The 23,975-nt window shown below is 34.4% G+C and overlaps 1 protein-coding gene across 2 annotated transcripts in view; it reads left to right on the forward strand.

Annotated features, from left to right (window-relative positions):
* Nucleotides 1–639: 639 nt before the first annotated feature.
* LOC123688925 overlaps nucleotides 640–23,975 on the forward strand; it is a 37,517-nt gene continuing 14,181 nt past the window's right edge. The window contains exon 1 of one of the 2 annotated variants that reach the window (XM_045627679.1): nucleotides 640–778. The gene's annotated coding sequence lies outside the window, so the exon portion shown is untranslated. Of the gene's footprint in view, nucleotides 779–10,992; nucleotides 11,012–23,975 lie in introns of those variants that run through there. The other variant, XM_045627680.1, reaches the window with a different exon arrangement.

A 23,975-nucleotide genomic window follows, 5' to 3' on the forward strand; every position in this document is an offset into this window, starting at 1 on the left:
ATGATTATGCCGACGACAGTCAAATCTGATCGAGCTCTTCAGCTCAACTATTGGTTGATGAACTTGTTGATTCAATTTTCGCAAAACTAAATTATTGAGTGTTGTAACTTATTATGGATATTCCTCCTGGGGGGGATATATTACCCTTACCACACCACCACACCCCCCCCCCTTGGGTAACGCCACTGTGTCATATATATGGTTATATATTTATGGGTTGTGGAATTCCCGATATCTGATATAAATTAGCATATACTTGACACAAATCTTGTGTATCGGTCCTGTAATTCACGTTTTCATTGGGTTTTATGAAAATCATTTCGCTAATGTACCTTTTCTTTTCTTCCTTAAAATGACATTTTGCAGGGACAGTTGTAATTCCCGAATCGCAATCGTATTTGTGTTGTTTAAATTGTATTTTGAGGAGTTGTTTTAATTGTCCCATGTTACATTTCAAGCATCCCATATGTACCTACACCACATTAGATTTGTTATGCAGAGATATTTTAATTCGAATATCTTAATTCGAAATTCACCCAAGATTTAAGTCATTTATAGACTACATAGATTCATTAGACAGATATCGGAGAATCCACAACACATAAATATGTTAACATATGAACATATGAATATCAAAATATCACTCCTGCATCAGTTCATTTCAACAGTGATTTCATAGTAATTTAATGTATATTTCGTTCTTCATTAGTTTTATTTATTTATTAAGTGTTGTTAATGTTAATTTCCCAAACAATCTATATTCGAGTTGATGAACTAGGTAAGCAAATATTTTAAAATTTAACTTTTTTACCTTTTATTAATACATATTTTCTACTTCAACTTATACCTATTTTGTTTGTTTTTTTTTTGTAACCTTGGTTGCCATATTCCAATGGTTCTAATTCTGTGATTTGAACCTCATCTTGTTCACTGAAGGACGTGAAAGCACCAAATCCAAACAACTTTTCATTCTCAATTGTAGATTTATTCAGTACAATTGGGTACAAGGTCATAGCTATAGAAAAACATTTCGTTCGTTGCTTTAGAAATATACTGCTGAGTTTGCGACCAATAATTGTAAAGGATGTCCCAAATTCGATGCTCACTGAAAGAATTTCGAGAAACATAAGACCACATCAGACTGCCTGGCTACCGCCTTGATTGAATATACTATACCTCATATCCATATCTTCTTTCTATTCGTAATTTCAATTTTGTGTTGCCAAATCCTGGAATAATATGATTGGATTCCTAGAGGAACACAAAATTATGTTGAGGTTTTTGTGTTGAGGTGATTGTTCACACGTATTCTGCATTTATGCTGGGATGAAGGTGAGAATGTTATCTGACGTTCAGTTGAAAGTAAATTGAAATTTAGTACCAACATTTTAAGGATACACTCATATACTCTTTACTAACGTGAAATATGTTGAGGGTTATGGGGAAATGAAAATATAATTTGGATTTATTGCCATAATTTCAACACGAGATAGATCTCAACTATATATTGAATGAATAATTTTGAAATGATGAGATTCATATTTCTAAGACAAATCTCATTTAATTAAAAACGAAGGCTTATGCAAACATACTTCATTTGAACACAGACAAAATCGTAAGGGAAAATAAATATTAATAATATATTTGAAACATTATCTCACCCTACATCTACGTGCCTCTTTAACAGTCTTTTAAATTCTTTTCATTTAATTAACAATGTGTTTTTACCTCGGTTCTAACTAGAAAAAAGAAAATTCAGAGATTTTTATTCATTCGACATTGCGATACAAATTTAGAGTTTAACCTGAACCGGAATGTTGACATTTCGTAGTAGAAAAAAAATCTGGAATTAAAACGCATTCATAACGACTGCCAACCTGATATTCATGCAATTAAGAACAGGAAATAGTTTGGTAACGTACTGGATGTTTACAAGGAGAGAAATATATTTCATTCGAAGAAACTCCTATTACTATTAATTTCTTCATTAACATTTGGTTGAGTTGAGGCAGGATTTAAATTTAAGTTATTCTATCAATCTATGGGAAATATATACCAAGTTATAGTTAACTATACAGGCTGGTCCACGAATAACTGTATACAGTTTCACGGGGAAGAGAATTTTGAATACAGAAATCAAATATGAGCCAAGGCTCCTCGTTTTTGAGAAAGAGGCTGATTTATTGATGTCAACAGAACTTTTGACTACCTATTACAACGAATTCTTTTTAATTTTGGACGTTATTGTCATCTCAAGCTACCAAAATTTTTATATGAACCACACAAAAGACGGAAAAGATCTTTTGATTGATTAAACGCTCTGAACACGTATGTACTTAATATTCTGTTGATCTGTCCATTACTTTTCGTTACTCATTTGCAAAATAGCAGTGTGCAAATTTCATTTCCTTGTTTGAAGCTCCGTAAATGGAACGGATGCATATTTACTTTATTTAGGACATAAATTATTTTTGTTTTTTGTATAGCCAAGATGCTATGCGTCTGATCATTAGTAACGACGCCAGCTTTCAAAAACAGGGGTGGCCAAGAGGGGGCCGGATTTTTTTGGGGGGCCAAAGTAAAGCAAAATTATAGTTCTGCTAATCTTTTTGCCTTAGAATGTCAAATTTTAGGGGAGGCCAGCAGAATTTTAGGGGCGGCCCGGCCCCCCCCCCCCTGACCCTCCCTAGCATCACCACTGCTGATCATAGTATAAAGAATGGATAGTAAGCCAAACGCCATTTGACAAGGAACTTTTGATCAGAGGCCGCTACTACAGTCTGAGCTGATGATAATAAAGGGTGGGTATATTGAACACTGAATACCCAAAGTGGAGAAGTATCTCGATAATAGATGGCACTGAACCATGAGCTATAGATGGCGCAGAAATAATACGAGATTCGTTCAGTGGCGTGGTTGAAAAGTGGTCGCATATCATTGCCAACAATTTTTATGATTATTAAGGAATTATTCTGGAAATGTTTTGAGTATGAAACTATAATTATTGTTAATGTATTTGTATTTATTGATCAAAACATTTTTTAGGGTTACTCTTGATGAAGATACTATCTGCATAAAACGATATAACTATAGAAAATTAACTTAAGTTCTTTGAAAACCAATTTGACTGAGGTTAGTTTGTGCGTACCAATTCAGCCAAAAATTTTATGATAATTCCCAAACCATCAACTGTTCTGAAGAAAACGAAACAATTGTAATTCTTGAGTTATTTTTCAGGTTAGCCCTCAATATAAGTTAATGATATGTATTTTTTGCTTTCTTCACTCACTGAAGGGTAAGCCAAAATTATCGCTACCTTTTCTTGTTCCGTACTGATATCAATTAACCCATTGTCAAATGAAATTAGTGTTATTGAATTAAGTTCTTTGTGGAAATTCTGTTGATTTCACTCCTATGATGAAGATCATATCCCAAACGAAGCTACTCAGGCAATTGAAATCTCTTGATACGAGTCCTTCATGATGACCTTCATTGATGCTATTCGATTGTCGCACCTTCCTGGGACACCCTGTATATGATTTGATTTAGTATGATGACATTGTTGTCGTTATTTCATCTAGGTGAGGAGTATTGATGAAACGGTACTCCTGTAATTTGGCATAAACATTCTAGTATTTTATCTATAATATAATGATGATGATTTATATGATAAAGCAAAAAAAAACAGATGTGTCAGCGTTTTTCATATTCTTATAAATAAAATAATCACTCGAATGTCATGCTGAATTTCAGGAGGATCTTAACATCAGAACGCCTCGTCTAGATAAAATAATCGACAAGAAAAGCATAAGAATTCTAATCTCATCTCAATTGATTCTACATAGTTATATAGTTCTGTAGTGTCCAACTGCACAATAGTCGATGAAGGAACGAACACATCTTCCGAGCTTTTCTTGAATATTTACTATAAAAAAAGTATTGGAAGAATATACCGCTCGGATATACATATTTGCAAGAGACAGAACTTTTAGATCTATAAAAATATTTTCTCTAATTCTGTGGTTATTCCGTTCATTCTTCCACATCTTGTAGAACAAAATCGTGTGAGAATATATCAGAAACGAACAGTTTTCATGGTTATATTTTATTATTCTATGTTGGTACTCCGAACTTTCCGCCACGGCTTTATCTGTCAATTCATCAATTTGCCTTAAAGAAATCAGTTCTGCCAACCAACATTTTTCAATGCAAAAATCACTAAAATATATTTATGGAAATATTTCATTGATTTCAATGAAAATGCTATGAATTAGAGAAAATAATGTATAATTCTCGTACAGAAGGCTCATTCTGCCACTCGTTCATTCCAAAACTCGCCACTTCGTGGCTCGTTTTTGAATTTTGAACTCGTGGAAGAATATCAATGCCTTCTGCACTTGTATTATAAATAACTATACAATGTGCTCTAAAATAGCCCCTTTTTGCCACCAATATTAGCAAAATTTTTGAATTATTGGAATCATGCTCTTAAGGGGCATGATGAAATAAAAAATTTATAATGAACATTTGTAAAGAATACGCCGTATATCCTGAGATGAACCTGATTGATATAGTTCAGAGATAAACATCGCTTCAGCCCTTAAAAACAATAAAAACAATTATGTTCGATGAGAGGTCTACGAGATGTCTTAATCAACTAGATATCGCTGGAGTAGCTTCTTTCCTCAAATAAAATATGCATAAAGTGTCAGAAAAAAGTTTTATCGCTGTATAGCCGACAGGGAAGATAATAAATGCCTCGTTTTGAGAGAATTCGATCTTGTCAATTCCTTGGTCCCGACAAAATTACGAGAGGATTAAAAAAGTTTTATTAAACTTTGTATATGGTAATGTATGTCAACCTGTTTATTTCTTCCTAAAGTTATAATTAACGAACGCTGGTAAGGTCTCTCGCCTACCGAAAATTTCCGAATATTTTATGGCCCTCCTATAATTATTATGATTATGAACTTGTTGGCCTGTTGATAATCAGGTTTCCAGTGTTAATACTCTCGCTACAAATAAGTTCTAATAGAATCGAATAAACTGAGAGCGGTAAAGGAATGACAGTTTGGTTAATTATTTCTAATAATAAACCTACGAAATTGTTCGGAGAAAAAGATATTTACCCTTCTCCGAAATACTTACAGTTTCCTTCTTGGTATGTGTAAAATCCAAAAATTGATTTAAAATACCCTGTTCGTCTTCGAGGGCTCAAAATCTTCTGGACCTGTTCATAATTATAATAATATTATATTATAATTTAATTTCATTTATATTATTATTTATTTCATTTATAATTCTTTAATTTATTTATAATAATATTTATATTATTTATTTTCTCAATTCGATCTTTCAGATGTAAAATTCTTTAAAATCTCTCAATCAGTTTTCACTGAATTATCGATAAAGTGAGTTATTCAAAACTTTATCCATATAGCTTTCATACGGAATAAATACCATATAATGTTAAACTTCAGAACCACAGAATTGTTTCGGTTATTTTCAAGGATGATCGAACAAATAGCAAGATGCAAAAATATATAAGATGGATCGAATTTTCATGGGGTTGTTTATTCATGACAAAATTGAAAAGAATTGAATTGAAAATTGAAATTAAATTGAAAAGAAACTGTGGATTTCAAGAAACAAATCAATTTCAACAAAATAAGACATATTTGAATGCAGAATGATTTTTGATGATATGGTATGTATATAATGGCATAAATCGAAAAGCAAAAAAAATTTGGAAACACTGACTTAATAATTTTAAGTAAAACTCGATGTGTGCCATTCAGCTTTTTATTCAATACTGATAGATGAAATTATCTACATCGTACATATAGGATGAGTAACATGTGTTGGATAAGGCGTTCCATAGACTAATAATTAATAATAAATTTCAAATATATAACAATAATTATATAATTCACTAAGAAAATATTCTTGCATCAAAAAATATGTCTTGACAGCGCACCTAAAATTTGGGGCCTAGGCAAATAATTTTAAGTAAAACTCGATGTGTGCCATTCAGCTTTTTATTCAATACTGATAAATGAAATTATCTACATCGTATATATAGGATGAGGAACATGTGTTGGATAAGGCGTTCCATAGACTAATAATTAATAATAAACTTCAAATATATAACAATTATGAAAATACAAATAGGCACTAAAATGCACCTTTAAGAACTACGTCGTCTTTTTACTACATACTTATAGAGCGTCGTACTATTAAACAATGCAGGACGTTTTTTGATGAAATCGACAAAACGCTCTTTGATAAATTTGATAAGGTGATTTCAAGTTAAAAAATACGATTTCATATGAAAAGATGCCTGAGGTGAATAACAGAGGCCGGGGCGCCAAAATGTCTGGCGGCGGCCCTTCAAGCTGGGCGGAACTGCGTAGTACCACAATTCAATCCCCAAATTGTTAATATCCGATTTCATTGTGTTATTCCAAAATATTCAGCGCTTTCAAATAATAGGTATCTACCTGAATTTGCGTACCGGTTAAATATGTTATCCGTCTTCACCGAATTTTAAAGCCCTTTCTTGGTTTTTACGATCACCCTGAATTCACATAAAAATACTCTGTACCATTTTCAGTGTCTGATGAAGCCGTGGGACATATTGAGACGCAGCCCCAATGCCAGATATTGCTGAATACTGCCTTTGGGTAATAAATACCTCGTATTCACCTTCGCACATTGAGACATCGGTAGGATCGGTTTCGGCATTCTTTGTATTGAAGCTCGGGGGTTGTTGTAAAACACTCTTTTCTGTTTATGACCTCAAGTAGGTCTCACATCTGGGTGGAAATTTTGCGTGCACCTAGATAAAAAAGAAGTTGTTTTGTTTCAATTAGTCTAAAATGTTGGAATAGCTCGATTTCTGCACTGAATCTGATTCAAATGCCGAACTGGAAACTATATCTGAATATTTTGAGTATGATTACACTCAGAAAATACTTAAAAGTAGGTAAGGTGTATAATTCAATAAATTCCGAGAGAGGTTGAGGGTTTTCAATTTCAAATTATTGTAATTGAAACTATTTTGGGAAGAGCAAAATCTGGCGAAACATATTTTGATACCTGGTTCAACCCATTTTAATTTATAGGTGTAGTCATGCAAAACTAGGTTATTTTATGAATTTTAAGATTTTTCGAAAATCCAAAATTCATATGGCATTATCAACAATCCAAATGGAATATTCTACAATAAATATCATTCGAATTATTTACTCCAAAGAATCCAATACAGTCATAAAAAAATAGGATTCTAATTTAAAAATCAAAAGTTATTAAAATTTTGTTTACAATTTTTAGCATTATATTTGAAATACTCTGTGATGATATTATTTAAATGACATATATTACTATATCGTTCTACTTCGAAAATATGAATCGAGTTTACGCATAGGATATTACAAATAATTCACATAATTGTGATAGCAATTTTTCTCTTCTTTTCAGTTTTTTTTTATATTTGGAAAATATTAGAAATAACGCCAGTATTCGAGAAAGCAGTGATAGATAATATCTAAGAAAACATTTTTCTCATTTGTTGTATAACCGGAAGTGTCGGAGCTTCGAACATATTTCTGTTGAATAGAGAATCATGGATAATATCAAATTCTGAAATTTCAGATTTCAAATTGGCCCCGTTCTCCAGAAACGTCTAATGGACAATCAAACTTGGAACACTTCGTCTATACCTAAAATGAATGAAGAGTTAATCGAATGCTATTGAAATTTAATAATTTATGTCAACCCCTATCAATTCGAAGTGAAATTATGTACCCCTCTTTCCAACAGAAACAAATAAAATTAAATTTCTCTTATTGAAAATTCTAGTATTGCTTTTTGAATTAAACTTCCTATACTAATTAAAGAAGGAAAAAAAAAACAGAGATCATGCACTGCCAAAATCAATTTCACTTCCATTCTAGTTTGAGCTCTCTCAATCATATTTCTCCATGGCTGCTAAAGAATTCAGATCTTCCGTTGGCTAGCAAATTCAACTTGCACTGGCAGGTACGCTGTGTTCCTTCTACAAGTGTCGTGTCGAATCCTCTGTACCCAAAAAAGCGTTACTACAACTATCCAATTGTATTGTGGTACTCCAAAATATTCAATGCCTTCAAATAATACCTGGAATTTGCATAATGGAAAGGTTGTAAATACCTATATTGTGAGTGCCCAACGAAACCAGTATTGCTATGAATATGAATAGGGTCCTAGAAAAGAAAAAGTTTGCGAAGTCTACAGAAATACGAATTTATGTAGTTTTTGCTTGGGTTTTACATTCTTTCGAGGGTTTAAGTTTTACTAGGAGTCATAAATACCAAATAGGTGTTTCCTGTCAGTACAATGAAAGTGACAGTTATAATTCCTTCAAAAATTTCTGCTAGTACCATTTCAAGGAATTTGGGTTTTGGCGCAAAGTATTATACCAGCTTAATGAACTTGACCGCCTTTTACATTTCATGTTTCCCTTCCCTCGTTCGGCAGTTATCGTGTTTACGGCCGTATGGACGAATATACATCATTGAATTTGATAAATAATTCGTCATACGTGAGTAATGTCATTTTATGTGTTCATATCAAGTCTCTGTCCATATTAATTGATTATCCTTTCTTAATATCTCCAAAAAATCAGTAAAAACAAAAACTGAAAGAATAATCAAAGAAGCTGAAAGATGGTTCGATTCTAACGGTCTCCATTTAAATAAAGAAAAAACTAATATCTTGAAAATAGGTGCGACAACTGGATCAAATAATATCGAGAGTGCGAAATTTCTTAGTATACAAATCTAGGAGAACCTCAAGTTCAATGCTCATATAGAAGATCTCACTAAAGAATTGTCATCTGTCATATTTCTCTTAGACAGGCTGAAAAAATTGGCCAATGAAAACGTTCTGGTAAATTCCTACCATGCTCTGTTCCACAGTTCCATGTCCTACCGTATCCTCATTTGGGGAGATGCACCGGAAGCAAACTTAGTTTTTCGAAGCAGATGAGAACAATAAGAACTTTGGATGGAATCGGCAACACTGTCTCCTTCTCTCATGCAGAGAATACTTTGAAAAATATCCCCACCTTTTATGGCCAATTCATCTACACTGTGTCCGTAAAGTATGGAACAAATTCATTTTCAGCTAAACAGACAATTTTAAGAAATAATCCTGAAACACGATGATTTTTTATTTTAATTCACCGTATTTTAAAATAATAATCTAATATACAGGGTGAATTACTTTCGAGTAATGGCGTCACCTTAATTTTTTCAAATTGAACATCCCTATTTCGTCTCAATTTTCGGATTACTCTAGCTGAGCTGATTCCAAAAATGTATCACATGTTGATTCCAGTTGGTACAGGGTGGACAAAAATACAATAGTTTTGTGTGTGCTCATAAAGTAACGCGTAACATTCTTTATCAGTTATATTATATTAACAATATTGTCAAAAATACTTCTTGTCTAGCGGCAATGTAACATTCTGTAGTTTGTTACATTTTTAGAATAATAAAAATGAGCTGTTTTCAAACATGTTTGATACTTGTGGTCTAGCAGACAGAATATGAAAGAAATTTTATATTGTATTTTTGTCCACCATGTACTAATTGTAATCAACATGTGATACATTTTTGAAATCAGCTCAGCTAGAGTAATAGGAAAATTGAGACAAACTGGGGGTGTTCCATTTAAAAAAAAATGACGGTGACGCCATTACTCGAAAGTAATTCACCCTGTATGTATTATTTACACGGTAAAATAAAATGAAAAATCGACGTGTTTCAGGATTATTTCTTGAAATGGTATTTTCAGCTAAAAATGAATTTGTTCCATACTTCACGGACACAGTGTATAATTGTTTGCTTTATGTTCATGAAAACAGGAACAAATACATCGAAAGTGGCGAATTCCATCAGTATTCCACACGTAAAAGACAAAATCTTTGCTTGCCTTATCATAGAATAGAGCTAGCACAGAAAGCCACGAATTATTTGGCCATCAAAATATATAACCATCTCCCAGAGGAAATTACACCATACCATTCATATAAAAGATGTTTCAGACCCTTTCTTATTTCCAGATGTTACTAGATACTCTGTTGACAAATTTTTATCAGATGGGCTCAAGTAAATTTCATTAAAATTTTGTTGATATTTTGGTTCATTATATTTTTATTGACTATCAATTGTTACCGCAAGTTTTGTAATAATTTGTGAAATAATTTTCGTTTGATTTGAAGAAAAAAACTCAAGTGCCTATAGAGAAAATTTTCCGAAAAAAGTTTTGACTGATATAGATTTTTTTTCAACTTTTTTCCACACGCATTTTAAGTCACAAAGAGTCACTTTCCCATACAGTTCGGGGAAAACCTTGCTATTCCTTTCTCGCACGAATATGCGTGCCGGAAAGAAACCAAAATTTAGTTGTAAGTAGCACTTATAGAAAGATGAACCCTTGAATTCTCATTTTTGTAAGGAATTTCTTGCTGATTGTGTTTTCTTCGTGACCTTTTTTAGATATCCAGTGTACTTTTATCTTATTTGTTTGAATCTGTGTAATTTATGTATTTTAGAATATTCATGTAAGTGATGCCAGTATGTTAAATAATGTGTACCTCTCATCTCAGAGTCCTGATGATTATAATAAAAGTTACCGAAACTGGTTTTTATCATCTTCAGACCTTGAAACCATTGAAACACTACACTAATATTGAAACAACAGGTCATCATAATCCAAAACCACGTATAGATTAAAGAATACCTACACCTGTCATGTCTCTATGCATCGAACGCCCAAATAACGTCAAGAATGACGTAACGACATGCAGAATTACGTCTGTCATTCATGTATATGTGAATAGTTAATCAAATAATTTGAGTTTCAATTTATTTCAAGCGCTTGTATAGAAAAATAACTATTATGAAATTTCGTGAAGAAATTGAATGAATATCAATTAGAACGAATGGGCAAAATTTTTGCAGTCCATGTAAGTGCTTTTTCGTCATATTCCATTCAACGAATTGTAGATTGCGTCACTTTTCATCGAAATAATTTCAACAAGCAATTCTCCTCCCCCTACATTTTTTTCCAAACCATTTATTCATTGGTTTCACGTTGTCCAGGACCTCAAAGGCACCGATCTCATCGCGGCGTCGAGTCCTTTACTATTCTTCGATAGTTTATTTTCCATCATCGGAACCCCCCCCAAAAGCGAACAGGCCCGGTAATTTCCTATTTTAAGAGCCGCGGCCCAGTGGGGAGCCTTCATAAATTCAACGAAAACAGTTTCATTTTGCCGGTAATCGTAAACGGAAGACGGGAAGACGAGAGGTCTATCCGAGTTATTGGACCGAATACGACTTCGCTTTTATTAGAATTCTTTTCTTTTCGGGACATTGGCCAATTTAAGTTCGTGTCAAACTAACCATTATGATCTGCAAACATTATTTCACACCAACTTGAGACAGTTGTTTCAATATCCGTGAATGGTTACGACTCCGTGGAAAGTTCGGCCTATTCCTCTTCTTCTTCGCTGATTTATGATGATGCCGTTTTGTTCTTTTTCAGTTTTTTCGATTCCGCTTGATTAGTTTATGAAGAGAGATAAATCAATGTGGGGGAAATAAAAACAAACTATGACCTTAGAAGAATGTCTATGTAGATATTAATCCAAACGAAAGTTGGTTGGCTTTATACAGGGTGGCCATTTGAAAACGAAACAGACGAGATTACAGACGAAATAAAGTTTTTCGATAGAAATGCTCGGACAGGTCAATTTCTGTTTCGAGGGGGACAACTTAAGATGTAGGTTACGGACGCATTGCGCTTCAACCCTTGCTACTACAACCCTCACCCCCAAATTTTGAATAGGGAAGATACCTCATTTGAAAGGTATTTTTATACTGATTTCAGCACAGTAATTGTTGTTTCATTTTATGCATTAGTTCTCGAAATATTCTTAACTAAGTATTTGAAAATGAAGTGGTGTTTTCATGGCACTTGTAGTGTTTTGTGAAAAATCGACATTTTGAGCTTCAAAACAACCATGACTGTGGCTTCCTTCCTAACTAACTAACGCATGAATATTTCGAGAACTAATGCATAAAATGAAAAAACAATTACTGTGCTGAAATCAGTATAAAAATACCTTTAAATTGAGGTATCACTCAACCCATCTTCCCTATTCAAAAATTGGGGGTGGGGGTTGTAGCAGCAAGGGTTGAAGCGCTATGCGTCCGTAACCTACATCTTAAGTTGTCCCCCTCGAAACAGAAATCGACCTGTCCGAGCATTTCTATCGAAAAACTTTATTTCGTCTGTAATCTCGTCTGTTTCGTTTTCAAATGGCCACCCTGTATACATAGACATACAAATTTGCTTCCGCCGTATTTTTCCGAAATTCAAGGCTTTAGTGTACAAAACTGGTTATACATTTATGATTCAAAGTATTGTCCATAGCTGGCCACTACTTTCTCCCATCTTTTTACTTCTTCATAAGATAAGTATTGGGTAGGACTTATGATTTCATCGTTTCCAAGTATGTCTTGACCACTTTCTCAACATGAGGTCCTGCATTGTCATGATGTAAAAACACTTTACCATGTCTCTCGTTGTATTGTCTTTCAATACTTGGCTCACACGCATTAATTGTGTTCGATAACGATAGCCTGTGATTGTTTCACTCTGTTTTAACAACTCATTACGCCGAGTCCCACCAAATACTGAGCATGACCTTGAAACCGTGAATATTCGGTTTGACTGTCGACGTGGAAGCATGGCTCGGATATCTCCACGATTTTCTGCGCTTGAAATGATCGTAATGAACTCATTTTTCGCATCTAGTCACAAAGCGATCCAGAAATCCCTTCCGTCTTTGTCTTATAAGCAGCTGTTCACAAGCAAACAAACGCCGATCAACATATCTCGGCTTCAACTCCTACGGCACCCAATTTCCTTCTTTCGGAATCATTCCCATGACTTTCAGACGTTTTGAAATGGCTTGTTGCGTCACTTCCAAGGATCATGCCAATTCTTGTTGCGTTTGGCACAAGTCTTGATCAAGTAAGGCCTCCAATTCTGTATCTTCGAAAATCTTCTCTCTTACACCGCCTTGCTGGGCTTCGACCTAAAATCACGTTCTTGAAGCGTTGAAACAACTCTCGGCACGTTTTTTCACTGAAAGCGGCCTCACCATAGGTATATGAGAGCATTCGAGGAAACTCAACAGCATGCGGCCAAATTCTCGTCATTTGCGGTAGGTTTTAATTTTCTGCTTGAATATGAAGAATTATGCATATTTCTTCATATTCAAGCAGAAAATCAAAACCTCCCGCAAATGACGAGAATTTGGCTTGTAAGCTGACATGATTAATCGAGAATAACTTTATGATGCAGACACAAGTCGACTAATATTTCAATGGCGTTATGTTTACAAATACCTATTCTAATGCAAAACGGAGGAAGTAAAGATTTATACCTAATAATATCATTAACATACAGGGTCTGAGTGAATAAGTGCGACAAACTACTGGAGATGATTCTGAGGAAAATTACGTCAGCATTAACGGGAAGAAAAACTAAAGCGAAGATACCAAAGCTGAAGAAGGGAAATCAAGCAGTTGTTACAGATGAAGAAGATGCTGAAATTTTTGCAGAACCACTGGAACATCAATTTAAGCCGAATTCAAAAATCAATGACGACCAATTCAACCAATCAGTTGAATTACATGGGAATTGAAAGTATAATGATCACAATGAAATGGAAGAAGATGCGAAAGAAGTTATTAGAGAAGAAATTGAAGAAATCATCAGAAAATGATGGATATAATCTTGATTTGAAAGAAAGAAAAGATATAAAAGATCTAACAAACTATTGACTCATAAGCCTATTATCGGCAATAAGTGAAGTGATAGAAGAAATAAATTACAGAAGAATTTCGCAGAAGAAAAGAAAATGTTCCAGACCACCAGATTGATTTTCGCAAAGAGTATTCAATGATTAACCAACTGGTACGACTCATAGAATACATTAAAGAGCAAATGAACCTATCTACAGACACGATATTTCTGGACAGAAAAGGCATTTGATAAAATGTGGCATCAAGATCTAATATACGAAATGAAGTTTATGAAATTTCCAACCAAACTTACGAGGTTAATGAAACCGTACCTGAAAAAAAGAAAATAGAGTGAATCTCGATAGTACCAGGTCAACGATTAATTAAATTGAAGCCGGAGTTCCCCAATGATCGGTGATAGGACCGCTGTTGTTCAACTCAAACTTGGCGGAAATACCGAAAGTGAATAGATGCAAGAAAGCCCAGTTTGAAGACGAGACTGCTATCTACTATCACAGTAGAATGCGGAAATTAATTATTAGGCAGTTATAGATAAACCATAGATAAGCTGATTGAGATTCAATGTGAATACGACGAAAACATTTGCAATCTACTTCAGAGGAGAACAGTAAAGAAAGAGAAAGCAAAAAACGTAAAATTCAAAATCAGACGATAGAATGGAAAAAGGGAGCTGAATATCTGGGAGTAACTCTGGACGAAAGAATGAACTTTAAGAAACAGAAAAAGTCAAGAAACAAAGAAATAAAGAAGACAATGGAGACCCTAAAAGCTGAAAGCGAGAGAGAAAGAAGAAACATAAGAAACATAATACAAATTCCAACAAGAAAGACAGACAAAAAGAAATACTTTGGAATTTTTGAAAATTTCAAAAAAAAACTTGACTTTACTTTTTCAACTTCAATGTTGTTATTTACACCAATTTATAGATAAAAGAGAACTAGGTTGGTGGGTATCTCTTAAACAAATGTAGGAATGCAAAATATAGATGAGGAAAAAGATAGGAACACCAGAGCAAACGTGGAATAACACTCTAAGGCTAACCGCATATTGGCAACTTTGTAGTTTCGATGATTAAACAATTAAGTTGCCTGCGGCTGGAATCAAGCGTCTACTGGCAACTGAATATTTGCTTCACAACACCCTTTTCAGAATCGTTCATTTTTGCTCTTGTTTTTAGATAGAGAAAAAATACAGATCATTTCGGGTCTATCCACTAATCAGCGAAAGGCTTATGGCTGGACAATTTCACAAATTGTTCTAAACTTTAAAGAATATCCCAATAATTATATCATTTAAAATGGGCAAAGAAAACTTCTGGAATAAATAGGACCTCGGGTATTTTACCAAGATACCCTCTTGAACTTGGCACTAGGACCAGAGGAAATGTTGGTATTAAGATTTAATCAGCCTATTCTTTCATTTTTTCATTATATAACGCTGGGTGCTATTTAATTGCTCGCGCAATCGCGAGATGCCTGTCAGAACATTATTCTCTAAACTGACTTATAATAAACTATTATTTAAATATCTAGATCTGTAGGGAATCTGTAGAATCCGAATGAACCTCCTGCTCTCCTACTATGACCAGAATCCGACTAAGCAGGTTATGTTTATTCGATGGTCTGCAGTGCGTTCCACAGAACTTGTTCGACACAGATCCTTATAAACGGCATTTCCTGGTTTGGAGTGTTTCTAATCAATTCCAATTAGAAGGACGAGCGGGATAATTCAGTGCCCGACATCGAAGGCGGATTTGTAGGTTACCAACGTGACCGCGAAATACAAAACAAAAGGCTAGAAAGCCACGCCGCAAGGGTATCGTCCTACGATGCGCCGTGAACTTCTTCATTTGGAGAGACCCTCTATTGTTTCGGAAGATGGAAATAGCGGGGGGAGGGTGGTTTACTCAGTTACCTTCGTTCTCATGCAGGCGGGGCAATCACTCGTTTTATTGAGAATTGAGATACACCTAAGCATTTCTTATGGATGGGATTCGTTTTTTTTGGTTGAAATCCTCTTGGACGAACTACCCTTACGAAGGGTCTAACCTGTCTAAAGATCAGACCAGGATGCACTTAGGACCAGTTTCATAATCCATCTGAAAAAGCTTCCCTTGGTAAAGACCGTTCCTTTAGAAAGTCGCCTTCAAATGGAGTTTGAAAGTGGCTCCGGTTTCATGAACAGATTCCGATCGTCTTTTAGAGAAAGCTTTCTTTTATCCGTAAGTGTTATTTTCCTACGATTGGCTACTCTGAGAACTAGTGATTCATTGCCTGCTTTAGGGAATATATCATAAAACTTGAAATTTTGTTGAATTTAAATTGAAATCGAATTGAATGTTTTTGTATGAAGTGAAATGGAATGAAGGTCTCTTCAAATATGATAATTTCAACAAAAAAGTTTGTGACGTAGAGAAAAACGTGTGATGGAATGATGGAAATGACAAAACAGATGGAGGTTTTGTTTTGTAGTCTTAGAGCATACGTGAAGAGAAGGATCCCTTTCTTGCCAGGGCTCTTAAAACCTGTTTCTTCACCCAAAATTGGTTAATGAAAAACGATTCATTTGTGAAGAAAAGATCTCAACTTCACTTTCGTTAATGAACCTGACTCTCACACTTGTGTACCGAGGATTAGACAGGTTGTCTCGTAACCTTCAATGGCAGATACCGTTGACGCTGATTGGTTGATAGTTACGAGGCAAACTGTCACTTATAGTCCTTGGCCAATGGCGAATTGGATAACCGATGACGCGATACTTCCACTCTTCAACCTAAGTTTTGAAACAACCAGTGTAATCTATAGATCTTGGGGTCGAATATTGTGTTTGTTTGAATAACATGACCTACCTCACTAAGGGGCTAAGGGCCACTTTAATAATCCATGCGAAAAGGCTGCTTCTGGTGAAGACTTCTTTATTTGAAAATATCCTTCAGAGGGAGCTTGAAAGTGGCTTCGGTTGAAGAAAGCAGTGTACTGAAATTGTCAACAAAAATACTAGCGAATAAAATTACTGGTGAGGTAGAAATTTCTTCGGATAGCAGCATGAATTTCCGTCAGAATTGATCTATGATAGATGAAAAATTCATACTGCGCCAAATAAAAAAGAAATCCATGGAGGTAGCCTGTGTATTCTTGCTTTATAGACCTTAAGAATTTGGCAGAGTAACACTGAAGGATGTAATCGATCAATTTGAACCATTAGGTGTGAATCAGTGCCATATAAACCTAGTAAGGCGACAACAAGAATAAAAATAAAATATGTCTCATCCGACTTGACATTAGAAGAATAGAACAGATAATCAAAAGTATCTATCAATGAAACTGATGATGTTTTTAAAAAGAACAATCATTGTTTAAGAGTACTCAGCTATGTGAATTACGCATTCCTTTTGGCTGAAAATGAGGATAACTTACAGCGCCTCCTATACAGATTCAACTTGGCACAGAAACTAAATATGGAAATCTTCTGTGGAAAATTCAATCTGAGGTAGTATCTGAAGAGCTGATACGATGCAAATAGATAGTAAATGGACATATTGTAGATAAGGTTATGAATTTGAGCTAATGGGTGTGAGACATCAAGAAACAGATGTATGGCGAATGAAGTGGATCAGGTAAGAAAGCCGCTAGAATATTTTTGTAATATGAATAAAAAAGTACATGACCATTGAAAGTAAAATGCCTATGTAAGGACCATACTGACTGATGCTGCTGAAACGAAAGCAGGAACAGTAGGAACAAGGAAAATGAAGATTTTGTGAACAATAAGGGGGGTAAATTGATTGACCGATATGCCAAACGGACACTGTGCGAGCATTCGAAGTACAGGACGTTGTTCGATGGTTGAGAGCTAGGCGCTACTGGTACTACAGGAGGAGCAATCATATAGATCACATGTATCCAGATTGAATTGCAAAGTGGACAAAAACTCAAAAATCAGGAATGCAACGACCAGTTAGTAGGTTCCTGAAACTTTAAATAAATAAATGACAGGTGGATATCAACATCGCAAGAAGGCAGATGAATCGACAGGACTCTGTTGTCTGTCCCATTACAAAAGAAAGAAGATGTAAAGAAAGAGTCTCATTGTGAATTATATTTCTCTCGAGATAGAATGCAGTACTCACTTCAATCTCATTAGCTTCTTGAGTGAAATCCTTATATGTAAAAATACGACCCGAATACTTCAATGAAAGGATTTAAGGATTCTTTACGTGTCTCCGGTTAGAATTTCACATTGAATCGGTGCATCATTGTCTCTCCAGCCCTCGTGTTTTATGGAGTTTATCAGACCTCGAAGAATTTAATATTTTCTATCTGCTGGCATGGGACGGCTCTTTTGCATATTAAGCGTTCGCATACATTCCCTATCTTCTCGGCTTTCCAAAGTTTACTCCTTATCTATGTCGAACTTCCCATTTCTTCAACTGTCAATAGCACTCTAATTCATGTTAGGTTTCTTCGGTATTGAATATGTAATGCAATTTTCCAAGATACGTGACGTATACTCGATGTGCGAATGCTCGTGAAATAAAGAAATATCATCGTGTTGTGATTCGGCTGAGAACTATCCGTCTGTATGCTAGAAAACGACAAGTTTTCTCTCGATTTTCTTGTTCAGTACATAGGGAAATGCATGAAAAGAATATCAATTTGAAGGATTTACATAGGCGTACAACTTTGCTTTCGCCGTTCTTTTCCGAAATACGAGGCTTTATTGTAAAAATCTGGTTATACATTTATGATTCAAAGTATTGTCCATCGCTAGCCACTACTTTCTCCCATCTTTCGGGCAGCGTACGAATCCCGCGTTGGAAAAGCTGGTCATCTTTTGAAGCGATCCACGAATCGATCCAATTTTTTAGTTCTTCATGAGACCGGAAGTGCTAGTCAGCCAGGCCGTGTGCCATTGAACGAAACAAGTGATAGTCCGAGAGAGCAACGTCTGGAGAATACGGCGGATGGAGTAGGACTTTCTATTTCAACGTTTCCAAATATGTCTTGACCACTTTCGCAACATGGGTTCAAGCATTGTCATGCTGTGAAATCACTTTATCATGTCTCTCGTTTAATTGAGGCTGCCTCTCTCTCAATGGTCGGCTGAAACTCATTAATTGCGTAAGATAATGATCGCTTGTCATTGTTTCACTCCGTTTTAATATCTCACCATACACTACTCCGAACTGGTCCTACCAAATACTGAACATGTCCTTGAAACCGTGAATATTTGGTTTGACCGTCGACGTGGAAGCATGACCGGGATATCCCAATGATTTTCTGCTCTTGAGATTATCATAATGAACCCATTTTTCGTCTCCAGTCACAATGCGACGCAGAAATTCCTTTCGTCTTTGCCTTGCAAGCAGCTGTTCACAAGCAAACAAACGCAGTTCAACATCTCCCGGCTTCACCTCGTACGGCACCCAATTTCCTTGTTTCTGAATCATTCCCATGACTTTCAGGCGTTTTGTGATGGCTTGTTGCGTTAGCCCCAATGATCCTGTCAATTCTTGCTGCGTTTGGAACGAATCTTGATCAAGTAATGTCTCCAATTCTGCATCTTCGAAAACCTTCTCTCCTCCACCGCCATATGCATGCTGGTCTTCGACATCAAAATTACCGTTCGAACCACCCTCTGCACGTTTTTTCACTATTAGCGACCTCACCATAGGTATTTAAGAGCATTCGTTGTTCCTCAGTCACAGATTTCTTAATATTACAGCAGAAAATTTATGATAATTCGGCTCCTGAGCTGACATGTTCAATCGAGAAATTTATGATGCAGACACAAATTGACTGATATTTCGATGGCGTTATGTTTACAAATACCTGAGTTCATTGTATGACTTCTAAGATTTATTTATTTGGACCACCACTTATCGCTACAGCCATCTATTGCAGAACGTCAGAAGCATAGTTGCACACCTTAATGGTCGTATGGAAATACTCGAATAATCTCATAAATAATTGAGAATATTGAAGGCACGATTTAAGTCAATAGGTAAACATAAACGTAAATAAATAAAAATGACACTAATCCTTCCTAAGTAATACATTTTAATTTCAATATTGAGCTATTCTTAGAAACATTATACTTATTTCTTATCTTCAACTAGATTTTTCGACACTATGATTCACCCAATATGCGAGCCTTTTTTTCAAAAATTAAGTGAATGACAACCTCTTCGCTTATTCAATGTGGAAGACAGGTCTTCTTTTTGTTTAAGGAGTGGTATTCAATTCCATCCGCGTCTACTATAATTTTTCCTATTTTCTACTCTTGTATACTGTTGTCTAATTGGAAGACTTTTCTCCCTCCTGCATGTCACATTTTTCTTCTATTTGGTTCTTTGAAAGAGGTATTTTTTCTTATCTGTCTTTCTTAGTGGGCTTTGTATTATCTTTCTCAATTCTCATTATCTTCCTCTTTAAGCCTCTCTATTGTCTTCTTCATTTGTTTGTTAACTATTTCCTCAATATTTTCAATTCTCAAATCTTTTCTGAATAATTGATTGCTTATACCATGGGGCACCAACCGCCGTTCCGATTACTTATTTTGTGTACTCTTCAACTGATCTTTCTTATTGTCTTTCGTATTATACCAGGTTACTCCTGCATACGTAATGCTTGGTATTATCTGATATCTGGGCATCTATTTATCAATTTATCAATTTATCAAAAATAACAAAGACACTATATCAAAAGATGATAAATCAAGAGTGTATAAGTTTACTTGTAATGATTGCCAAACAGTATATATGTATAGGACAAACAGAAAGGTTTTTTGGAATTAGAATTAATGAACATCTGAAAAGTTTCCTTAGCTGTAAGAATAATTCTACATATAGAATTAGGACAAACGTTTAACCATGATTTCGAAATTCTACATATTGAAAATAAAAGTTATGGTTAACATTCCTAGAAGCGTTAGAGATAAACCGATACAATAAAGTTGTAATATTGTAATACGACCAAGTGGACGCTTTCAAATATATTTCTGTAACCAATTTATTGCTGGAATTCCCAAGATCCACTACCAACACTTGATCTATCTATCTTATATTCATCTATATAAGGAATAAATTCACTCAAAAATGAAAAGTGTTACTTATTCAAAAATGTAAAATATCTAAGGTAGCTACTGTATAGCGCAACAATATATTAAATAATTGAAAATGGAAATGGAATAACTGTCATTCAGTACTTATAATTACCATAACTAGTTAACCAAGAATCGAACTTCAGAAGAAAATAAATCGAACAGAATCTAACGCTATTAAAGTTTATGTCTCTACTATACAACCGACCACTGATGGACATTATCATTGGATTCACGAGCGATACTGTCAACTAAATGACGACCACCTGCATACTTTTCGGACTGATATGACCGTTCTATAACTCAATCGAGTTATTGACCATAACCAGTTGGAAAATAATTGGTTGACCACTGACCAAAAAAGCGTAACTTATTCATTTCAGGAGATGCATGATGCCGTTCGTAGTTTTATGTGGCATTCGGGGAATCTTTCACAAAGGCATCTTCGAGATAGAATCTTTCCACTTTCAGATAAAATCTACCCTCTGGGGCGACAGAGTCGATTGTTCATCAGTATGCAGTTTCTTGTCATTTCAATTTATGGATATTTTTGGGGCTGAAAGGATTAATCCTGTAATGGGGAGAGTGATTGTCGAGTCGTCGAATAGTAGACATTTGATGAATTTTATCATTTTATTTATAAGATGACATTAATTTTATTTATTTACTATTCTAATTTATTACATAAGGATAATTCCTAAATGAAATTAATTCATTTGAGAATAACAATAACACGGAAATAGTAGAAAAATAAAACTTTGTTGTTGTTTTTAGTTAATATTTACTATGTATAAGATGACATTTATTCTATTTATTTACTATTTTGATTTATTACATAAGGATAATTCCTACATCTAATTAAATTAATTAAGAATAACAAAAATACGGAAATAAAACTTTGTTGTTGTTGTTGTTAGTTAATATTCACTTTCAAAATTTTAACTATCGAGTTTATGGTAACCATAGAGTAAAAAGTATAGATAGAGGAAGTATTTCAATCATTTTTGATTGAATGGAATTTAAATTCTTCATTATGTATTCTAATCTATTCATTCATTTATTTACAAATGGCAGAGCCAATTCACAATTTGTCTTTATTCACAATATTACACAATTTTGACAAAAAATCGAAAACTGTTTTATATCGGAATATAGTAAAACATTATGGAGAAGAACAAAAAACCGTTGACAGTAATCATTTCAATTTCTCTCAAAATATCTTTTGATATAAATAATCAGGAATTGTTAATGAATTTGTCTTCTTTATCACTCGTTCCAGTGGCGTACCCAAGGAGGAATAACAGGGATATATCCCCCCAGGAGGAATATTCATTATAAATCACAACGGTCAATAATTTAATTGGTGGTTATATCAAAGGGCTTGATCTGATCTGACTGTCGTCAACATAATCATTATTTACTCACAGGCTATAAAAGCCAAATTGATGATAAAAATAAAAATCGGGTAGAAATCAATAAGATTCTGAAGTGATAGCTCCGAACTATTCGAATTGAAAAAAACTCTCAAGAAGTGTCAGTAAATTCAAAAGACATCGGAAACGAATAATCCATTTTGTTTTCTTTACCCCTTCCAAGGCTTATATCTGGGTACGCCTCTGGTATAGTAGGAATATATTCGACATTAAAGAGATCTAATATGTCTCATGATTACAGTTTTGGAATTCTGTTTTAACTTCGATAGTAAATATTCACAATCAATGTAATTATCGAGTAATTTGTTGAACGACATCATGTCAAATTATTTCCTCTAGCTAGTGTTTTCATTGATAGAGAAATGCGTACAAAATTTACGCATTCCATCTAGGTAGGTATATGATTTTCGTTGCACATGTTCAATATTGCTTTTATGAACTTCTCAACTGATAGTACCTACGGTGACAAGGTTACAGATGAATAGGGATTAAAATAAGCTTCGGAATAAGCTTCGTGAAGTGAATAATTTTAAAGAGGATAGGTTATTAAAATTGTTGTGTTAGTCATTAGGACAAATCTTTCTTTATTTCGGTGTTGAAAAGTGGAACAACTATTACAGCTTGTCAGTCACCTCAGTACAAGTTTTTTAATACCTGTTTTTCTACGAGTCACGTAAAATCTATTGTGTAAAACTGAAATCTGCTAGTCAGAAGGCCACATTGTAAGAGCAATGTTTACAACTAGCTCCTAAAGTCTCTGAAAAATAACCGGATACCGGATTAAGGCCATTGCTAGGGTATAGGCAGGGTAGGCGGTCGCATGGGGCGCCAAATTTCAGAGGCGGCATTTCAACTTTCTAGCTTGATCATTGTATGCCGCATTACTCATAAATATCTCAGATGACGCGTAATTCCCCTCATAGTACTTTTTTACGAGTTATTGACACTATAATACATGCTTGTCGGTGTTATCTTTGATAAAATTTGACTACTTTTATTTCGTTAATAATTTTTAATTTATTTGAATTAATAATTTAAGTGTCTAATCAGAGGAGCTTTTTTATTTGATACCACAATCATACTATGTATTTTGTAATCTTTTAATGTATATGCAAAGTGATTGTTATTATATTTTTATTTCTTGGTGTCACATTTGGGTTTGAGGACTATATTTTCTTATTTTTCAAGCATTTTTTCGGTATTGGGTAATACTATGGTATAAAAATTACAATCTTCATGATATAATGGAATAGAATAAATAGCATTTATAAACATATTTGTGGATATACCAAAGTGTTCCACAAATCATTTTGTGAATACCTAATATCTAGAAAGGATTTATGGAAATCAGGAAGTACGTTGAGAAAATCAACTGAAGAAACAGGTACATTTCCAAAAATTCTATTGACCGAACAACAGATGTTGACAAAGGAGCGTGTTTTAACATCTGTTGTTCAATCAATAGATACTTTGGAAAGGTACCTGTTTCTTAAGTTGATTTTTTCAACGTACTCCCTGATTTCCATAAATCCTTTCTAGCTATTAGATATTCACAAAA

This window comes from Harmonia axyridis, chromosome 1 (genome assembly GCF_914767665.1).
Source record: "Harmonia axyridis chromosome 1, icHarAxyr1.1, whole genome shotgun sequence".
NCBI classification, from domain to species: Eukaryota; Metazoa; Arthropoda; class Insecta; order Coleoptera; family Coccinellidae; genus Harmonia; species Harmonia axyridis.